Below are 7,897 nucleotides of genomic sequence, written 5' to 3' on the forward strand. Positions count from 1 at the left end.
GACTTTGGCACATCCGCCAATTACTCCTCTGTGACAATGTGCAATGGGCCAGTGACTACTCTATCACACTCTAGCACCTCTGTCACAAAACCAATCGTCTAAATCATGCTTTCTATAAATCAATAGAACAAGCATATCAATGCAGTAAATTCAAATAACTGAAAACAATAGCAATTAAGTATGTGGTTTAGGGAAACTCAAGTTCTAACTCACTTGAGTCATTCTTCCCGATTTAACATTGATTTATACATTTCTTTCGTAATCTCGGTCTGAAGAATTGGAAGTTCTGAATTCCAGACTGTCTCTGTCAATCTGAAATGACATATCGATAATAATAATATCAACATTTCATTCTTAATTCAATACTGAATCTGATCAATTTGAATCAAATTCAAAATCAACGGCATAACGGCACAATCTCGATATCCCCGTCAATACAATATCAACAGATATCAATTACAATCATAACACATATCCGCTACAATCTGTAATCAATCAATAATCCAAATATGTTCAATTTCAATCGATAGAATCAGAAAATCATAATAATTCCAAAATCAACTTGTTCTTCGATCTGACTTCGATTCTACGATGTCTAGTATTCTCAGAACACATAATAATGATCAAATAATAATTCCTCCAATATCATAATTTCAAAACATGAAGGAACATAATAAAACTTACATCTCTTTGAAGTTCTTGACGAGAGGATCACAGGATCTTGTAGAATCGAATTCTAGGCTTTGGAAGGAAATCTTGGAGAAATTCTATGGAGCTCTCGGTTCTTCCCGTAAATGGTGAAGGAAATGAAACTTTATTTATATCAAATGCATGACAAGTGTCCCACTCAAGTCATTAATTGCTCTTTAGCCCCTGAAGTCTTCACTATTTGCAATTTGGTCCTCACAACTCTTTTTAATTCAATTTCAATCCTATGGAATTGTAAAACCATGGAATATGACTCAACATTCCAAAATTCATCAATTAAATAATCTCGGATTAACATTATAAAATCTCGAGCCTTACAATTCTCCCCCTTTGAGACATGATTTCGTCCTCGTAATCACAGGTAATCAAATCATATAACATAAGAAGACATAACAGAAGCTAAATAAATAAGGAACTCACATCAGTGAAATAACTCTGGGAACTTCTCTCTCAGCTCTGATTCAGTCTTCCAGGTAGCTTCTTCAATGCCATGACGAGTCCATTGAACTTTCACAAGTGGGATAGTCTTCGTTCTGAGTTGTTTTTCTTTACGATCAATAATCTGAATCGGTTTCTCGATATAACTCAGACTTTCATCAAGCTCAGCCTCGTCTAGCTGAATAAGATGCGAATCATCAGGGTGATACTTCCGCAGCATAGATACATGAAAGACATCATGTATTCCAGATAAAGAAGGCGGTAATACTAGTCGATAGGCACGATCTCCTATCTTCTCAAGAATCTCATACGGCTCAATGTAACGTGGAGACAGCTTTCCTTTCTTGCCAAATCTGACAACTCCTCTGAAAGGTGAAATCTTCAAGAATACTCGGTCTCCTGCTTCAAATACCAACGGTCTCCGTCGAACATTGGCATATTTGGCCTGTCTGTCTTGAGCTGTCTTCATTCTCTTTTGAATCAGTTTCACTTTTTCAGTCATATCTCTGATCATATCAGGTCCAATCTCAGGTACCTCAGAGACATCGTTTCAATACAAAGGGGATCTGCATTTCTTGCCGTACAATGCTTCAAACGGTGCCATCTCAATACTCGTCCGATAGCTGTTGTTGTACGAAAACTCACAAAGTGGCAATGCCTCTTGCCATCCAGTGCTAAAATCAAGCACTGCAGCTCTTAGCATATCCTACAATGTCTGGATAGTCCGCTCTGACTGTCCATCAGTCTGTGGATGATATGCGGTACTCAGATGTAACTTCGTACCTAGAGTCTGCTGCAAACTCTGCCAAAAGTGCGAAGTAAACCGAGGATCACGGTCTGATACAATCGACTTCGGCACTCCGTGCAATCTGACCACTTCTCTGACATAAATTTCTGCCATCTAGTCATATCTGTACGTCATCTGATACGGAATAAAGCATGCTGATTTGGTCAATCGGTCAATCACTACCCAATCGCATCACACCCTCGGGAGGATCTCGGTAACTGCGTCACAAAATCCATGGAAATGTGATCCCATTTCCATTCAGGAATAGACAAACTCTGCAGTAGACCTCCTGGTTTCTTTCTTTCTGCTTTCACCTGCTGGATATTCAGACATCTGGATACAAACTCTGCAATATCAACTTTCATTTGTTTCCACCAGAACTGTCTTTTCAAGTCATTATACATCTTTCTGCCACTAGGATGAATACTGAATCGACTGCTATGCGCTTCTGACAATATCTGTTGTCTCAACTCTGAAACATCTGGCACAACCAATCGATTATTCACATACAGTACATCCTCACGTACCTGATATTCTGATCGATGCCCTGCTCTGACCATCGATATCGAGTTCTGTACATTCTGATCAACTTTCTGAGCCGCTTTAATCTTCAAAATCAGCTCTGGTTCGGCTTGAACCACATATAATCTCAATGGTCTACTATCTGTCTCAAATACCAATCCAGACAAACAGCAATCTTCTATCAAATTCGAAACACCAATCGTCGATAAGGATAAAGAACATACCTTTCGACTTAGGGCATCAGCCGCTGCATTGGACTTTCCCGGATAATATTTGATTTCACAATCAAAGTCTTTCAGCAAATCAAGCCATCTTCTCTGTCTCATATTCAATTCTGACTGCGAAAACAGATATTTCAAACTTTTGTGATCAGAATAAATCTCAAACTTCTCACCGTAGAGGTAGTGTCGCCATATCTTCAGTGCAAATACAATAGCTGCCAATTCAAGATCATGAATTGGATAGCGAGTTTCATGTGGCTTCAACTGTCTCGAAGCATAGGCAATGACATATCCCCGGTGCATCAGAACACATCCCAATCCTCTGTGAGAAGCATCACAATAAACGACAAAATCACCAGTACCTGATGGAATAGTCAAGATCGGAGCACTGGTCAGTCTTTTCTTCAACTCAAGAAAACTGGACTCACAGTCTTCAGACCATACAAATGGAGAGTTCTTCTGAGTCAATTGCGTAATCGATTTAGCAATTCTGGAGAAATCTTTAATGAATCGTCGATAATACCCTGCCAAACCCATAAAACTACGAATATCTGGTATTGATGTCGGTCTCGGCCAAGAAATCACGGCCTCAACCTTACTAGGATCAACAGAAATACCATCTCCGGATATGATGTGACCCAGAAATACAACCTGTCTCAACCAGAATTCACATTTCGACAGTTTTGCATACAATTTCTCAGTTCTCAATGTTCTCAACAAAATTCTCAGATGCTCAGCATGATCAATCATATTCTTCGAATAAATCAAAATATCATCGATAACAATAATCACGAAATCATCGAGATACTTCTGAAACACACGGTTCATCAGACCCATAAAAACAGCTGGAGCATTCGTCAAACCAAACGGCATGACAATAAACTCATAATGTCCATACCTGGTTCTGAACGCTGTCTTCGAGATATCAAAGTCTCTAACTCTCAACTGATGGTATCCAGATCTCAGATCGATCTTGGAATAAACAGAAGAACCCTGCAACTGATCAAATAAATCATCGATACGAGGCAAAGGATATTTATTCTTTACCGTAGCCTTGTTCAGTTGTCGATAGTCAATGCAAAGTCTCATTGACCCATCCTTCTTCCTCACAAATAACACTGGAGCACCCCAAGGAGAAACACTCGGTCTAATGTATCCCTTGGCCAGTAAATCTTCTAACTGCTCCTTCAACTCTTTCAATTCAATAGGTGCCATTCTGTACGGAGCTCTAGAAATCGGAATTGTACTTGGTACCAATTCAATGCTGAAATCTATCTCTCGAATCGGAGGCAATCCCGGAATCTCATCTGGAAAGACGTCAGCAAACTCACACACCACTGGCAAGTCAGCCAATGATGAGCTCGATTTCAGTACGTCAACTGAATAGACAAGGAATCCCTCTGCTCCTTTCTGTAACAATCGAGTCATAGATAATGCAGATATCAAAGGAATTCTAGCTCTAGAACCCTTACCGTAGATTTTCCACTCATCAGCCATGTCAGGTGTGAATCTCACAATCTTATGGAAACAATCTACGATAGCTCTGTACTTGGTTAGCATATCAATACCGATAATGCAATCAAAATCAGACAACCTAAGTACAATGCAATCTAACTCAATCTCATGCTCATCATACCGTAGTATACAAGATCTACCAGATGTCACTGATATAAGACCTCTCCCTAAAGGTGAAGAGACAGATACTACAGTAGATAATGACTCAACAGGCAAGGAAGGCATCAATGAAAATCGCTCAGATATGAATGTATGAGATGCACCAGTATCTATCAATACATAAGCAGGATAACAAGAAATAATACAGTTACCTGCAACAACATCGTCAGGTGCTTCCTGAGCCTGCTCCTCTGTAAAAGCAAATACTCTGGCCCGCTGTCTAGGAGGCTGGCTAACTGTCTGGCTTCCTCCTGGCCTCTGCTGTGACTGGGCGGATGGTGGTGGCTGGAAAGAATGTACAGCTGATGATCGTCTATCAGTCTGAGCCACTGATCCAACTGATTCTGCTCCCTGGGATCCTTGGGAACCTCTCTGTGGACAAACTCTGGCAAAGTGTCCCTGCTGTCTGCAGATACGGCAACTACCAATCACTCCTTGGCATTGCTAGGTGGGATGTCTCCCTCCCCAAGTTCTGCAGTAAACTCCGGTATAACTCTGGCTCTGTCTGGAACCACTGGAGCTAGAAGAACTGCTGCCCGACTTCTTAAACTGTTTTCCTCGGGCTTTCAGAAAATCTTTCTTTCCACTACTGCTTCTACCACTCTCAAATCTGGGAGGAGGTTGCTGTGGTCTCGGTGCTGAAGGAACATACGAAGCTCCTTTCTGTCTAATAAGACCAGCTTCAGCTCCCTTTGCTCTGTTCAGGGCATCAGCAAAGTTGTTCGGTCGCCCTGTGTTCACCAATGTAAAAATCTCAGGATTCAGGCCATTAATGAACTGATCAACAACAGCTTCGTCATTTTCAGCAACATGTGGAGCAAAACTCAGTAAAGTAGAGAACTTGGCCACATACTCTTCAATGTTCAGCTGACCTTGTCTCAGATTTGCAAACTCTGCCCCCTTGTCTTTCCTGTACGACACTGGGAAAAATCTCTGATAGAACTCAGTCTTAAAAACATTCCAAGTGATATTCGTACCTCGATGCTCCAACGCTCTCTTTGTCGTGATCCACCAGTTCTTTGCAACATCATGCAGCTGGTGCCCAATCAGTTTAACTCTCCACTCATCAGTGTAATCCAACGAATCAAACAGCATCTCAATGTCATGTAACCAACACTCACAGTCAACAGAAGTCTTTGTTCCTTTCAGGGTTGGTGGTTTGAACGACTGAAATCTCTTCAGTAGCGTTTCCATCGGTGTTGCTGTCACATCCATCGGATTAGCCGAAGTACTGCCCTGTTCTGGTACTCTTCGGAGAGGCATATCTGATTAGCAAAAGAATTAGTAACCAATACAACAAATCTGTTTCAATTCAATCCTCCCTCCGATCATCTTACTGCTGATCAAGAATCGGTTCTGATTCATTCTCAATTAATACAGTTTACCAATCAAATCAGATAATCAGGTAAACATGTAATAATAAAAGCAGTAATCATGCTAGCAATCAAAAGCAGAATCTACCCCGCTCACTAGCTTCTATCTCCGTCTCCAGGAACCTGCAGTTCTAGACCTACTGCTCTGATCTAGTTCAATCTCAGGAACCTACTGCTCTGATACCACATGTTGTGGGGACGCGTACGCTAATCATCTTCTTAATCGTCATTGGGATAATTGGTTCAAATTAATTAATCTGGGTCTAAATTTTTTTTTTATACAGTGCGGAACGTAATGGACTTTATCTAATATACATATCGGTATAACATTACAAGTCTTGTACAACATACAACCATTTAAAACTCTGGTTCAACAACTAATTATCAAGTGTTCAAACCCTATTTACATCAATGTCCGTAGTCTCCACTCTAATCACGATCTCTCCTAATCTCCTCGACCCTGATCCTGTCCCACCTGTTGCCATGCACACATACAAACACGACAACAGCCGGATAATTCCGGTGAGAAATACATCCCAGTATAAATCAACAAAACATGCAATCATATAATCGATATAAACCATACATTCAGTGTCTTGACCTATCCGTCAAAGACTTTGGCACATCTGCCAATTATTCCTCTGTGACAATGTGCAATGAGCCCGTGACTACTTTACCACACTCTGGCACCTCTGTCACAAGACCAATCGTCTAAATCATGCTTTCTATAAATCAATAGAATAAGCATATCAATGCAGTAAATTCAAATAACTGAAAACAATAGCAATTAAGTATGTGGTTTAGGGAAACTCAAGTTCTAACTCACTTGAGTCATTCTTCCCGGTTTAACATTGATTTATACCTTTCTTTCGTAATCTCGGTCTGAAGAATTGGAAGTTCTGAATTCAAGACTGTCTCTGTCAATCTGAAATGATATATCGATAATAATAATATCAACATTCCATTCTTAATTCAATACTGAATCTGATCAATTTGAATCAAATTCAAAATCAACGGCATAACGGCAAAATCCCGATATCCCCGTCAATACAATATCAACATATATCAATTACAATCATAACTCATATCCGCTACAATATGTAATCACTCAATAATACAAATATGTTCAATTTCAATCGATAGAATTAGAAAATCATAACAATTCCAAAATCAACTTGTTATTCGATCTGACTTCGATTCTACGATGTCTAGTATCCTCCAATATCATAATTTCAAATCATGAAGGAACATAATAAAACTTACATCTCTTTGAAGTTCTTGACGAGAGGATCACAGAACTGCGTTCGTATCGAAGTTCTGATAATCGGATATTGTAGAATCGAATTCTAGGCTTTGGAAGGAAATCTTGGAGAAATTCTATGGAGCTCTCGGTTCTTCCCGTAAATGGTGAAGGAAATGAAACTTTATTTATATCAAATGCATGACAAGTGTCCCACTCAAGTCATTAATTGTTCTTTAGCCCCTGAAGTCTTCACTATTTGCAATTTGGTCCTCACAACTCTTTTTAATTCAATTTCAATCCTATGGAATTGTAAAACCATGGAATATGACTCAACATTCCAAAATTCATAAATTAAATAATCTCGGATTAACATGGTAAAATCTCGGGCCTTACACTACCAACGTTCACATCAGGTCCTTCGTATATCTTCACTTTCCTTGCTGTCCAAATCAGTATCCATATCTATATAACTCTATGTTACCTATAATTATATTTACCTATAAAGTAGATGATGGACAATTTTTTTGTATTGTGGTTTTACTACATTACCCAAATATTATTTATTGTTTATATCAACTGCATGGGCATTAGTGGAAAAATTATATAAAATTTAATGTGAAATTTGGGATATTAAATTTATAGAAGTCAATATATTATTTATTCATTTAATTGGTACATTTATTTTTATTAACTCATTAAACACATTAGGATCATAATATTGTTTTATTTTTTAATAGAAAACTGCAACATAAGAAACTTTGAAAATAATGTTACATAAAAATTGAATAAATATTTGATAATAAAATGTATTAGAGAAATAAAATGTTCTTGATAGATAATTCTAAGAAAAAATATTAGAAGACTAAATTTTCGAATAAAAATATATTTTATTAAAAATACTAAAAGATAAAAAAATTCAAAAAATATATAT

The sequence above is a fragment of the Primulina huaijiensis genome, chromosome 3, assembly GCF_012295235.1.
Source record: "Primulina huaijiensis isolate GDHJ02 chromosome 3, ASM1229523v2, whole genome shotgun sequence".
Classification (NCBI taxonomy): Eukaryota; Viridiplantae; Streptophyta; class Magnoliopsida; order Lamiales; family Gesneriaceae; genus Primulina; species Primulina huaijiensis.